The sequence below is a fragment of the Heliangelus exortis genome, chromosome 2, assembly GCF_036169615.1.
Source record: "Heliangelus exortis chromosome 2, bHelExo1.hap1, whole genome shotgun sequence".
Lineage (NCBI taxonomy): Eukaryota > Metazoa > Chordata > Aves > Apodiformes > Trochilidae > Heliangelus > Heliangelus exortis.
This window is the reverse complement of record NC_092423.1, coordinates 33,995,269-34,009,345: the sequence shown is the minus strand read 5'-3', so window position 1 is coordinate 34,009,345 and position 14,077 is coordinate 33,995,269. Positions and strand designations below refer to the sequence as shown.

At 42.4% G+C, this 14,077-nt stretch overlaps 1 protein-coding gene across 2 annotated transcripts in view; it reads left to right on the top strand.

The window, feature by feature from the left end:
• Nucleotides 1-2,704: 2,704 nt before the first annotated feature.
• Nucleotides 2,705-14,077, top strand: part of RARB (retinoic acid receptor beta) — a 327,800-nt gene continuing 316,427 nt past the window's right edge. For both annotated transcript variants that reach the window (XM_071735483.1, XM_071735484.1), the window contains exons 1-2: nt 2,705-2,757; nt 12,487-12,567. The gene's annotated coding sequence lies outside the window, so the exon portion shown is untranslated. The remainder of the gene's footprint in view (nt 2,758-12,486; nt 12,568-14,077) is intronic.

Genomic DNA, 14,077 nt, shown 5'->3' with positions numbered 1-14,077 from the left:
AGTGGCCTTAGGAAACCAGGAATTATGAGAAGTTCTAGTGGAGGGTAGCTAGCAAACCAATAGAATCTTGCAGAAGTTCCTCCAAGCTGTGAGAAGAAGGATACTTCTGAGGGAAAAACAGCAACAAAAAAAGACAAAATGAAACCTCTGACAGGACTCCAAATGACAGCAACATTGACTTCAGACTCTTCTGAACTCTACACCTAACTTCATAATGGGAGACAGAATTAATAGAATGGGAAAACCAGGAGGAGAGCATTTTCTGGTAGCAGTAAGGGAAAGTGTCACACTTGGAGGTACTGAATTCAGCATTGCTACCATACATGCCCAACTCATACTGACGACCACAGTTGTTTACACCACCCATCAGTCCATAGTGCAGGAGAGACCGCTGTGCTGTGCAGTGCCAAATGCTGTTCATGGACAGTGGTGGTCACCCCACAGCATTACTGATAACATCTCATTCTGATCTGGGCTGGCTAGAACTCTGCCTCCAGAACTCGATTTCCTTCCTTAGCTCCTTTCCACCAGGAAAGAAAGGCCTGCTGGGATTCCTTAGGACTATCATGCAGGATCAGTGCTGATGTCCGAACTGCCACGTGATTAATGGAAGAGTTGACCTCCTGACCTGCAGGAAGGTATTTTGGAGAGTGTGGCCCACAGAAGGCAGCATAGAAGGCCTGGCTTTGTCAAAAGCTCTGCACCCTGGCAGTGAAATAAGCAATGCGGGAAAGGTGGCTTCAGGCATTTTAAATATAAAAGTGCTGGAGCTTCAAAAACCGATTAAGCAAGTAAAATGCAGAGCTGAGTCACTCTGCATTTGTCTCTCCATGTGCATGTATACACATATAGATACATATTTTTATAAGCATGTGTGTATTTGAGTAAGGATATGAAAAAAAAAAAAGAGGCAGCTCCAAAAGGCACTGCAGTAATGAATTGTGAGCTGAAGCTGTCACATCACATGAAACAGACCCAGAGAACATGTGAAGACACAGTCATAGATATTTTAAAACTTCTCTTCAGTGTTTTGCTCACATTTGGTAGCATTTAAATCTTATACCCTTTATAGTTGTTGGTTTTTTTCTTCCCTGAAACCAACATTACTCTTTTGAAGCAATGTTTGATGCAAAAATTCCTGGCTAGCGAAAGATGTTATTTTTTTATCTTCTAAAGTCATATAATTCAGCTTCATGCAGTGAAAAAAACGCTGATGTTCTTCTGAATAAAAGAAGGATTAGGAAGATTAAAACTCACATCACTGGACTTGTTCAAAAAGGCTCAAGTATATTATAGCCTTCTGCACAGCTTTGCCTTGACGATCACAGCCAAAACTATTTTCATCTGTATTTCCGGGTAGTTCAGAGAGATGCTGGGTCCAGATCCTCTGTATTGAGTTTTTCATAAAAGTTGCAGTAAAAAGGACGTTGCAAATAGCATGCTGCAGTGTGACTGATCAAATTTTATTTATTTATTTTTGTTATTACAGCCAGATGTTGCCGCAGGAAGTTGAAACAAGGAGTCAGGAACTGACAGCTTAATAATTAAATTGGGAAAGTTGGCAGGCCTCCTGCTACTTCCTCCAGTAAGTAGCATCTATGAATGAAAGTGTGCAGTATCCCAGTGGCTCTCCTTCCGAACTGCCTCATCTATTACAGGGTAATGATTTTCCGTCGAGGCAACAGCAAAGCACAGGGCCTATTACACCAGCTACATAAAGTTAGAAAGACATTACGAGTAAAGGGTTCGCCACGGCTTTTACCAGCATTTCTCCACAAGACTGCCTAATGCTGACATGTGTTTATTACACTTAATAATGTTTACATAATTCTTCCCTGAGCTCATTACAGCTGTCAAAAATCTGAACGGAGTGTATTTTTGCCCGTGTTTATCTCTGAAAGTCTTAGCAGCCACTAAGCAGAGATGAATGGCAGCCAAGAGAAGACTGAAGGCTGCACCGGCTGCTTTGCTGCTGGGATAGAAACCTTGTGGATGATTGCCCATTCCCACTGGAGCATCATCACACCTTTCCCTCTCTCGTTCAAGATTTCCTCCCTAGCAGGAAAGCTAACATTCTGCACTACATATTCCAGGAGCCGCCTGTCAGGCCCAAACGGATTGTGAAAATCACTCCAAACCCGGCAATTCAAGGCAAGAGGAGGCTCACCGGCCCCAGGGTGCTCCAAGCGGGTTCCAGCTTGAGACAGAAAAACTTTTATCGACAGGCTGTAAGCAGAGCAGCTAAAACACAGCAGAGCCCCGGGACTGCGGCAGCAGCTCCGGTCTGGGGGGTGAGGAAGCGGCGGGAGGGAGTTAAGCCCTCCCCGTGCCTCTGCCCCGGGCCGCCTGGCAGAAACGGGGACCGAGGGGGGGACGGCTCCTCAGGCCGGGCGGGACTGCGTTCCTCATTTGAGCACACGCTGACTGAACCGGGGGGGGGAGGGCGAGGGCGAGCCTAGGGGGCTGCTGCGCCCCACTCCCTCCCCGCCCCACACCTGCCCACGCCACAGAGCCCCTGGCCGGGATGCAGAGGGGGCAAAATGGCGGAGGGGGTTCCTCTCCCCGCTCCCCTCACACGCACCCCCACGCCCCGTCCCCAACCCTCACCCGCGCACGGCAAGGGGGCGCGCGAGCCCCCGGCGGCCCCGCCAGGGGGCGGGGCGGGGCGGGGAGAGGCGGAGGGGGGGGGGTCCCGGGCTGCCGCCGCCGCTGCCGTCTGCACTGGCGGGGCGGCGGCGGGAGCGGGAGGCTGCGGAGGTAAAGCGGAGCCAGCGGCCGTGGCACCGGGGAGGGTTTGTCCTCCTGCCTGGCGGGGGAGGTTGGGGGGGGGGGGGAAGGGGAGAGACGGGAAAGTGAGTGGGGCGCGGTGCCTTTCCTCCTCTCCTCCTCCCCCCCCGCCGCCGCCGCTTCTCCGCCCGTAGCTGCCCGTGCGGGGGCCGCGCTGCCCCGACCCGACTACGGGACGAGCTTGGGCGTGCGTGGAGCGGCACTGACATCGCAGGGTGCCCGGGTTCGGCGGCGGGGGGAGACGCGGGCCGGCGGCGCGGTGGTACTGTGGTATTTCAGCCCAATAGCGGTTGTGACTCCGCGTTAGCGCTGGGGTGCTTCGTTCTGTCTTCTTCGCAGACAAAAGCGAAGCCGAGACGTCGTCAGGGAGTGATTTGAGGGTAGAAAGTCGTAGGTAGGAAGCGCCGAACTGTGCTCGGGACCCTTGACAGCTTGGAGCTGGGGCAAAATAAGCTTCTCTGCCGAGCTGTCTTTTGCTGCCCTGTTTACCGTCGTTCGCGTGAATGAGTAGTTATTTCGGACGAAAAAAAAAAAAAAAAAAAAGCCGATGTTTACAGATTTGCTTAAAAAAAAAAAAAAAAGCTAATGGGTCTTGGCATCTTGGCAGCTCTTGGTGTAAAAGTGATTCAGAGTATGAAAAGCAGAATCGTAGCGATGGTGAGCTTTGCTGAATGAAATTCCTGTGCCGCCAGCGCCACAGCGTACATCGGATTTCTTTCTTACTTCATCGCTGTGCGTGTTGAATAGTTGTACACCTAAACACCGCGGGGAATGGCCGGGAAGGCGTGCGAGGGGCGGCTCTTCTGCTGCTCCTTTGGGAAGGGAAATCCCGTTCCAGAGCCGTCGGACCTCCGTGCCGTGCTGAGTGAGGGCTCCTGTTGGGACTGGGTGGCCGTGAGCTGGGTGGCTGGAGCAGGGGTTGCTTCAGGGTGAGTGGGGCTGGCGGGCAGGGTCTGCAGGAATCCTTCTGCTGCCGGCAGTGATAAACATCTGGCAGATACAGTGTGGAGACTCAGCTGTGCGTCTGTATTTCAGGCTCAGCTACAAGGGTGTGATGTGAATGCTGTTCGTGCAGTCGTGGTACTTTCTCGTGGTACGTTTTTGTTTCTATTTAGAGTGACAGTTTGGTCATTTGAATCTGTGGCAGAATTTTGCTGGTTTTAATGGTGCTGGTGTTTTGCCTTTGGCAGAGACGTGCTTTAATAGCATTTTAGCAAGTTACATGTGATCTGAAATACAAAGGGCTAAATCACTTGCAGCCTGTCTAGTCCATAGTGCAGTCTAACTTCAAACTTTGAAGGCAGCCAGGAAATAATAGCATGAGTTCTGAAAAGAAAACATTTAATGGAGCAGCACAAAATAGCGTTGTCCGGGGACTACTCTGGATCCAAAGAGTGCCCACCAGGATGATAGAGCAATAGCCCAAGGAGGAAACTGATTGAGACTGCTCTTTGTCTTTTATTCTTGGAGGAGTTCTCATGAGGAAGTTTAGCAAGCATAGGTTGATAATGTATGACATTATGGTTAACTGACGAATACCTGGCACAAGAGCCTGTACATGTAGAAGAAGCTGAATTACAGTAAAGTGGTGTCGATGTAAATTTAGACCAATTGTGCCACTGTGGTAGAAGTTGCTATGTGGACATCACTTGTTTGCAGTTCTGGTTAACATAATTTAGGAAGAGCTGGAAGCAAAACTGAAAAAAACATTGCTCTTAAAATAAGAGCATTCAAGGTTTGTGTTTGGGTTTTTTGTTTGTTTTTGTTTTTAACCGAGAAAGCTGGTTTTGATGTGAAATACTAAATCTTTTCTTTGTGAACCAAGCCCTGGGTAAGAGCTTGATGTGTCAGCATCTGTCTGCATCTGATTTAATGATCAGAGAAGGTTGATCCTGAGCTTTTTATGTGGGTAACCTTCCAATGAAATGCATTTTTCTAGATGAAAGTTTGCAGGAAGTGTTCTTATAAAGTTGTATAGCTGTGTTTTGAATGTGTTTACTGGTATAGGATCTGCCTCAACCCAGGTTGTTATTACTCTGTGACTAAGAGTGCTTAGGAAAAGTGCAAAAGCTGACTGCAAAGCAGATGGGTGTATTTTGGGGTACCTTGTATATTGTCTGATTCTCTTCTGCATCTTCTTGCAGACCTGAGGGGTCTTGAACTCCATTTGCATTTTCAGGCTCATTCAGCCCAACAGCACTGTGATAAAGCATCTCTGTTACACTTGAAAATCGGGTTCACACCAGGTAGAAGGAGTGACACCACCAAGGACTGCTTCACTATCATGCTGATTTGGTTTTCTGATGAAGTAGTTTTGTTTGTGTCTGTAGCAGAATAGTTCTATTGATGAAAGGGTACTTGCTTGTTTCAGGGGTAATGGGTGTCTAGTGTGGGCGAGGTGTAAAAGATTCAGTATTCTCTCACATCTCCATGTTTCCATAGGCTGAAATGAGTTATCATAGCAAATTCCCAATTATGAGCTGCCGGCAGGTGTGTTCAGTAGGAGTTTGAGCCAGATGTGCCTGAAGGGGTTCATCTATTTTCACACTTGGATCTCTGTGGATATGGTGGGAGAGATATGTAGTGAAGTCTGTGGATTTACTTGTGTGTAAAGTCACGGCTGCAAGCAGGTTCAACCAGATCTGTTCTAATTCTTGTGTTTCTTGTATGAAACCCCAGAATTTTCAAGAAAAAAGATCTAGTTTTCCACTTCTTTGCACCCCAGGGCATGAATCTCCTGTTATGTGTTATCAGCAACAGTTTAAAAAGCTGCCACTTCTCGGTGGGATCTGGCCAGTGGCATCAAAGTCTTGTGAGAATTTTGATGTGCTTTTTGTCATAGTAGAAGTTTCTTCTAACCCTTCTCAGCTAACAGTTACTTTACACATGAGACTTTAGTATATTCTTGCCTGTTGTTTAAGTAGTATCTTGCAGCACTGAACTCTGTAAGTTATCTGCATTAAATATGTTGTCTTTCAATATCAATGTGTCTCTCCCTGTTTATACATTAGTTATTAGACACTACTTATTGAAATTCCCTAATATAGCTTAACTAATCTTAATTATAATAATGCAGCCTGTTACAATGCATCTTGTAAGTATAAACTATTCTTAAAGCTTAGGCAAGACATTGGGGTAAAAATAATGTCAAATTTTGCATCTTTGTTGGTTGTGTTCTAATTAAATATTCAGTATTACAGCAGATGATCTCTGAGTCCCAAAATACTGATGATATGTAACTTAAATACATTTCTGTCTTTCAGAACAATGTGCCCTATCACATTTGCTGCAATACTGGGAAATACTTAATAGTCTCAGTCTTTTAACTTTTTTTCCCCTATAATCTACAGTTTAGTTTGTATGCAAGGTAGATAAATTCGAAAATGCTGAATGTGTAGGAAGCATAGACATAAAAAAAAAATAGAATTAGGCCCACTGGGAAAATGCCAAATGGTTATGAAATACAGGAAACTGTAGAAAATTTGTAGCATAGATGTTTACCTATAAGGAGTACCTTTTTGTTTGTTTGTTTGCTTGTTTTTCTTAGGAGCTACTCATGTAAATGAAAGTAAAAGCCCCTTTATTTTATGAAATATTTATGTAGTTTGTTAAAGTAATACTTTGGACGTTTTGAGTTTATTTTCTACACCAGCCTAACTTTTCTCACCATTCACCTCTTTCTTTATCCTGACACAGTGAGCTTACTGTTGTCAACTTTGATTACAGCTATATATATTTTTATAGCTCTGTGTAACAAGCCTGTAGGGCGATGGACCCTACCATGTCACTCATCTAATTTATGACATAATTTTTCAGCAATTATGGTAAGTCTGCTGATCAGAACTAGAATTATTTGGATATAGTTAAAATATGGCAATATTAATGAGATGATGAAATGCATATGAGCTCACTCAGTTTCCTTTTTCACTAGATTTTGGGGGCTATTTTTGTTTTTAATATGGAGTGCAAGCTGTTGCTAATTAGCATGGTCCTCTGGAGGTGGTCTGTGTTTGCTCAATGGAGAGGATAGGATCAAGGGGGCAAAAAACCCCAAACCTGGAGGAGTAAAAGTCTTGGAGGTGTTTAAAAAGCTGTGCACATAGAGTGACTTTTGTGCTTCTTATTAGACAAGTGATGGCAAAACCTTTCCAGGTCATGTGTAAAACTTCAGGCCTGAGTTGGATCCCATGCTGATGTATGCTTTCATGCTGGGTACAGGGGCTCTCTCTTACTTTTCATACAGTGCTGCATCTTGCCTCCTGTTTAATAGGCTGGTGTGGGAAGTTGGCATGGGGCATTTTGTGGGGCTGGATGCACGTGAACTGCCGTCATTGCAGCACATGCACTAAAAGGTGCCTTTGGTGTTACTGCCATGCAACGGCTCTGGTTAGCTGACCATGGCATTTCTGTCATGGGTGTGGAATATTAAAGACACCTGTGTCATTGTTATTAAATGTGCCTTTAAACTGCAGAATTCTGCTTATACTTCCTATGCAATTTAAAGAAATGAATATACAGGTGCATGTCTATAAACATTTCCATGTCTATTTCTCTATGTTAAAACATGTCTCGTGCTCCGGGGTGGCAGTTCTGCAACTGCTAAGAGGGCAAGTATTGAACCTGTACAACGTGATCTTAAGGTCCAGGGCTACTGATTGTTGTTGGAGTATTTGGCAGTCACGATTCTGGAGGAGCTAACTCTTATCTGGACAGATAGGAAAAAGCTGCTCCCTGTGGCAGCAATGTGTAGCAAAGTAACAGAAGACAAACTTTAAATAAACGATAAATTGAATCTTTATTAAACCCATTCTTGCATATGGGGAGCATCCTATGAAGTTGTATAGAATCCTGTCTTCCTTAGGTCATTGATTGAAACAAGCAAGCTTTGCCCTGCCTTGCAAGGAACATTGCTCTCCATAAAGGTAACACATCTTCCTCTTCTTGCATCTATTTCCTCTCTCTTATATCTGTTTTAGCCTATTTCCAGACTCTGTAAATGCTTTGGAATTAATGCTCTTGAGTGAGAGGCACATACTGCTCATTTCATCAAAGCAATGCAGTACACCCGGTCTCAAAAATAATGATGAGAAATTGGTTTTTCTGTAAGAGGGGGTGTTCTGGCCCATGTTATCGGTACATTCAAGTACTGTAGCATTAGATACTGTTTGGAAATTTAATTTAGCAAAAACCTTAGGAGTAACTAGTACAAAAATCCTGCTTTTGAAAGCTTTCCATCTGGAGTTCAAAGAAAAGTCAAAGGATGTTACAGATCATATGTCTTTTATTTATTTTGGAGTCAACTGGAGGAAGTTGTATAGCTGCGATGTGAACCACATTCAGTTTTCTTTAAATGTAGATATTTCTTTGGTCAGTGTAAAAAAAAAAAAAAAAAAACCCAAAAAACTGCTGTTCCGGGGAGATCTGTGTTTAGGTGATCTGAGATTCCACTCCTGAAGCAGTGCATTCTCCTGTTGAATCCTTTGTGCTGCTCCTCTGAGGTTGTCCTCAGATGAACTTGCCTTCAGATCAGAAAATGAAATAACCAATGCTGCCCTGTATGTCACCTATAAAGCACTGCAGTAGGATCTAGGTGAAATCTGTGAAAGGCTTTGTTGCATTTTCATAAAAAGTTCAAGGAGTTTTAACTCGGAGCAGCTACCTTGTTTAATCCATCAGTAGATATTGATATTTTAGATAAAATATTTCTCTTTAAAAAAATTGTTAGAAAAAGAGTACTTTTCAGTTTTCCTGTACTGATTTGCAAGTTTGCTGCTTTTAAGATTTGGGGTATTGCCATTCTTTCTCACATAAAATTTAAGTTGACCTCTGTGGCTTGTAAGATCATACCCCACTTCTTTGTAAGTTTTTTGGAAGAAATATTACCTACAACATCAACTTCTTGTTTGTGTTGTAGTATTGCCTAATGGCTATTTAATGCCCACCCACACCACTTTTTTTCTTACAACTCCTTAATCTTAGGGCAGGGGAGTTGCAGGAATAGAAGTATATAGTGATTAAAAAGCAGCTTTGAATCAAAGTCAGCAGTGTTCTCTTGCAGTGATGGAGACTAATGGCATGCTGAGCTATATTACCAAGTGTGGCTATGCAGTCAAGTGGGGTGACTACTGCTTTTGACAGGGCTGTTCCTGGAAAAATGGTGTGTCCAGTCTTTGGCCAGAAAGGTAGGGTCAAAGTAGAGAGAGCCCAGGGGAGGGCTGCTCAGGTTGATGGGGGTTGGAGCACATGGCATTGAGGGAGATGCTGAGGGATCTTGGTTTGCCTAACCTGGAGAATAGAAGATTGTGAATTGCTGCCTTCCATTTTCTGATAGGCTGTTCCAGAGCAGAGAGAGAGAGATGCTCTTCTCTGAAGTCTACTGAGCAAGGATGAGGTGGAGTAATCACAAATGGAAAAGAAAAATTCTAACTGGGTGTTAGAAAAAAAAATTAACATAGAAAACGGTTAAGCTCTGACCTGGGGTCTCTGGGGGTTACAGGATTTCCCTTTGGAGATGTGAAAACTTGCCTGGATAAGACTCTTACCAACTTGATCTAACTTTGAAATGGGCACTGCTTTGATTGGGAATTGGAGGACATACCTCTAGATGTTCTTTCCAGCCTAAATTATTCTGATTCTGTAAAAGGATTTCCCCCTGAGAAAATAAATATCAGAGGATTTACGCTTTTAATTTATATTCTTAGAAAGGAAGAGCAATTTGTTTGTGGGGTCAGAGTAGCCTGTTGTGTGGTACTTATGGCCAACATAACTTAGAATAAAAAAAAATTTTGTAAAGAGCGTGTGAAAGGGCAACAAGTTTAAACTTTCTGTGGGACAAAGTGCTTCAGCACTGTAGTGGCTGCTGCCCCAGCTCATCTCAGTCTTGCTTCCATGTTTTGTGGATAGCACTGACAAATAAACATATGGCACCTCAGGTGGTAGTCTTGGCTGTGGTTGCTGGAGGTGAGTTCATAACAAGTCTAGAAAGGTTTGTAACACATATTAAATTTGAAATGGCTGTTAAGAGTTTGGTATAATAGAACAATTTTTTGCTTGGTTGGTTTTTTGTTGGTGGTGTGTTTTGTTTTTTGTTTTTTTTTTGGTAGAGTGACTAATGGAGCTCCCCAGGATTGTTTGTTGATGTGATGTTGATGTGCTGATATGCTCCAACTCTTTGTTGATGGAGTGGCTCACTTCTGTTAGTTGTGGCATCACATTTGTGCATTTGCTTTTTGTAATATACAGCTTGAATATGAGATGTGTCATTTTTCTCAGTCATTTCATATTTCTCAAAGCTAATGTTGTGCTAAGACAGACCAAATACCAGCATTTTTTGTCTTGGGTGTCTGTGTGAGGTGGTAATGATCTCATCAGAAATACCCATAGATATCACCTTAATATGACTTCAGTTTTTCCTCACATTAGGGATGACCAAATAGTGTATGTTATGTGAATTTAATTCCTCCAGCATTATTCATCCAAGCAGTATCTTACTGAAATAACATGAACTTCATATATTTATGCCTGTATGTTCAAACTGGAAAATTCAGTAGGTGAGAATAAATTTAGTTGTTATTCTATGTCAATATGCATACTTGCTTACTTGTGAGAGAAAGCAGGAATATAACTCCTTTGCTCCACCTCCAGCAAAACCAAAATAAAGTTGTTGTGGGTTTTTTGTTTGGCTTTTTTTATTTTTTTTTTTTTTCAACTGACATGAAATGCTTTTTACCGTTAGTTGAGTAAAATATGCTAGCTATGATCCAAGCTCAAAGTTAAGACTCTTGTTCAGCTTTTCAGAAAGGCTGTTGGAGACAGTATGTATGTGTGTGTATATCTATATTTATATATAGATATAAATGCTGCAGCAGTGTACATAGTTACCATCATTCTAGGCTGCTGTATTTTCTCTGTGGGCTGGATTGTGTGTGCCCTTTCTGCAGGGGTACAATGGGTTTGTATAAAAGACTGAATGAGTGCTGTCTTCTCTCTGTAGGATGCACGGACTTCAGTGGCTTTGCTCTGCAGGGGCTTCCTACCTATACAGACCACAGGGTGGGAATGGAAGAGGCATTTTAAGGAGAGCAGGCTTTTTCTCAAAAGGGTTTTGAGCAGGAGATACTCTTATCTTGTACACCCAACAGGGAAACTGCAATTTTTTTTCATTTGGCCCGTACCTTCTTGAGCCTTGCTTTTGTCTTTCATATTCTCAACGTTATATATTTAATTCTTTAGCATTGATATTTGAGATTTTCAACTCTAAGCCTTCCAAATGGCTGAGAGTGACTTAGTAATTGTGAGATACTAGTGATTTTTTTATCACTTTTGGCTGGTTTGTGTACTTACTTAAAACATATTCAGTGGGGAAACAGTGAATTCCCCAACACTAGACACTTTCAAGATTCAACAGGAGTCAAGGGTGCTGGGCCATCCTGTCTACACCATTCTTTTGCCAAGAAAGATTGGATCAGATGATCCTTGAGTTCTTTTCTGACCTGGTATTCCATGATTCTATGCATTTTTCAGCATTGTACACTTGGAAAAGAGAAAGCTGATTTCTTTAATTTTTTAAGTGAAAGCTCAAATGCATGGTTTGCTCCTGAGGAAGCATAAGAAAAAGGCCAGATACCACTAGATTAAAAGTACAAGAGCAGCTCTGCTGCTTCTAATGAGATAGTGATGTGCAAATAGCTTTGGTGACAGATCTGCTGTTTTATACAAAATCAGTTTGGGTTTCTTGGTTGGATTTTACAATCAATTTTAACAGTGTTAGGTGTGTATCTTTGAGTATTTACTGATTTGGGTAGCTGATAACAAAGCATTTTCAAAGTAGTATTTGGAACACTAAAGGCTAGACACAGGCAGTTTGCTAGTTTTCAACTCATTGTTTTGTAGTGCTGCTGATATGAGAGAGAAATACAAATTATTGTTTGTGGCTTCAGTTTCTGCACTCTGTGAGAGTCTATCCAAGACCAGGCAATTCTCTGCAGACTATAAAAAAAGGGCAGTGCACAGACATTTATTTTCTTTTATTTTTTCCCTTTTTCTCTCTTGATTTCTTTCTCTCTTGTCCTATGTGTCTTGTTGGGCAAAAGTGGGTTGACAGAAGGAGTGTCTGCTTGGATCAAAAGCATTGCTAGAGGTCATGTTATCGAAATGACACGTTCCTTCTTTTAAAAAGAGGATAGAATTTTCATTCGTTGGTGGTTCAACTGCAAAGGTATTTCAGCTTTTTTTTTTTTTTTTTTACAAAGTTAAGTTGAAAAAACTGGGAGAAGTTAATTGTGTGTGTTCAGTGTTGGTGCAAACACAGTTGATAGGCCCTGGAAATGCCTTGGGACAGGGCATTTTTGACAGGGAATTTTTGCTAGGGCATCTAATTCTTCCTTGAGTAGAACAGAGGAGAGGGTCAGTGTTGCGATTGATAGGGCTGTTCAGTGGGAAGAGAAAGAAAGGAAGCATGTCACCAAATCACAAAATCGTTGTGGTTGTAATAGACCTCTAAAGTCATGAATCTGGGACACCCACATTCCCAGACTTCTGTGAAGTAATACTCTGGTTTTCATTTCTCATTCATGGATACTGGAGATAGCATTAAGGTCTTCCCTGATTTTGCCTGGAATATCGTTACTACGATGAGTATGTTTGCCTTATTCCTTCTACACCTCACTTTGTAACTGCTCTTTTCCCTTCTTCTTCCAGGATGTCAAATTGACTTAGGTCCATCAAGAGTGCCCTGGTGTCAAGTTCCCTCCAACTTGCCTCCAGTTCTCAGTAGCAAAGGTACAGTTACAGGGGGGTAAGTAAAATTCCACTCACAGAATCCCTTAAAGGAAACACAAGGTTTAATTAGTACCCTTTCTTTTGTGTGGCAGTTTCTGGTATGTTTCTATCCTCAGAGTTGCTTGGTCCGTGACAGCAGGCTATTGGTGATAGAGAAAGGTAAATCCAAAAGAGTGGAGTCACTTTGAAAATGTAGTGAAAAGTTAATGAATAGAGCACTTGCAGGGACGATACTGATGCAGACTGTGTCAGGTAAGCACTTTAAAAGTGAAAAGTGCCCCCCTGTTGGTTTGTTCTCCTTTTAACTGATCTCTTTGAAAATCTAATTGGAATCACGGTTGAACTACTGTGATAAAATATGTTTTTGGTAGATAAAGTTGAAATAATACACATTTAGCAATTGGGAGTGTTGCTGGAAGTAGTAGATGTATGTAGAAATGAACACAAATTCCCATTTCCTGTTTCATCCTAAGGGCAAAGTACCCTTGGTGCAAAGCCCAGGGGGCCTATATAGTCATTAGCAGATGGAGGGGGACATTAATCTTCTACCCACAAGTCTGCCCCAGCACATAAAGCAGGAAGCATCTCTGTTGTGAGGATTGCTAGAGGTTATATTAAACATGATAGTATAGTTTATAATCACAGTGCCAGCCACTCTTGCTGTTCATTGCTGTGTTTCCTTAGAACTCTGTGTCTCTGGATTCCACTTTCTTGATCTGTTTATGATGGAGTAGTGACAGTGTTTCTGCTTCTTGATATGCTGGCAGAAGCTCCTTCCTACACACTTAAAATCGCTGTCTTGCCGTAAGCACAGAAATAGGTTAGGGTATACTTTAAGTGTTTTTCTGTGCATAGGGAGAAATGTATGATTTTTGGTGTCATTCAGTCTTTCTCATTTGGCAATAAGCTAGGAGACAGGCATGGCTAATGAGGTATCTCAGCAGCACAATTTTGTGGGAGCATAGTTTAAGGCTAGCAGTATGTCCAGTCTCCAAACTGCCTAGTGAGTGTTCTGTATTTGGAAACAAATGCCAGCTGGCAGTGGTTAAGGAGTGCATGCTTATTCTGCTCATGATAGCCAAAACATGTTCCCTGCTGTGTGCTTTTGGCAGCTTTGCACTGGCAATATGTCTCAAATGCCAGTTGTGTGTCCTCCTTTCTTCCTTGTAAGTGTGTCCCGTAAGGCATGATTTAGCCTAAATAAAAATGTGCATCTGTAAGACTTGGTAGCATATGGAAAGAGAGAGACTGCTTGTTTTGAAAAAAATCAGTCTTTCTGAAACACCTGTAGTGCATTATTTCCATTGTGGAAATAAAAATATTATCATGTCTTCCTATACTCATTAGCAAATTTGCCTTGAATTCCTGAAGATTTGATGATTTTTGTGATGCGTAATTTATTCTCAGTGAGAACTCTGGGTGGCATTTCAGTCCTAAAGTAGCTCCAACTCTTATCTGATCAATGTATTAATTAGAATTGTGGTCAAATCAATAACATTAATTTGCAGAG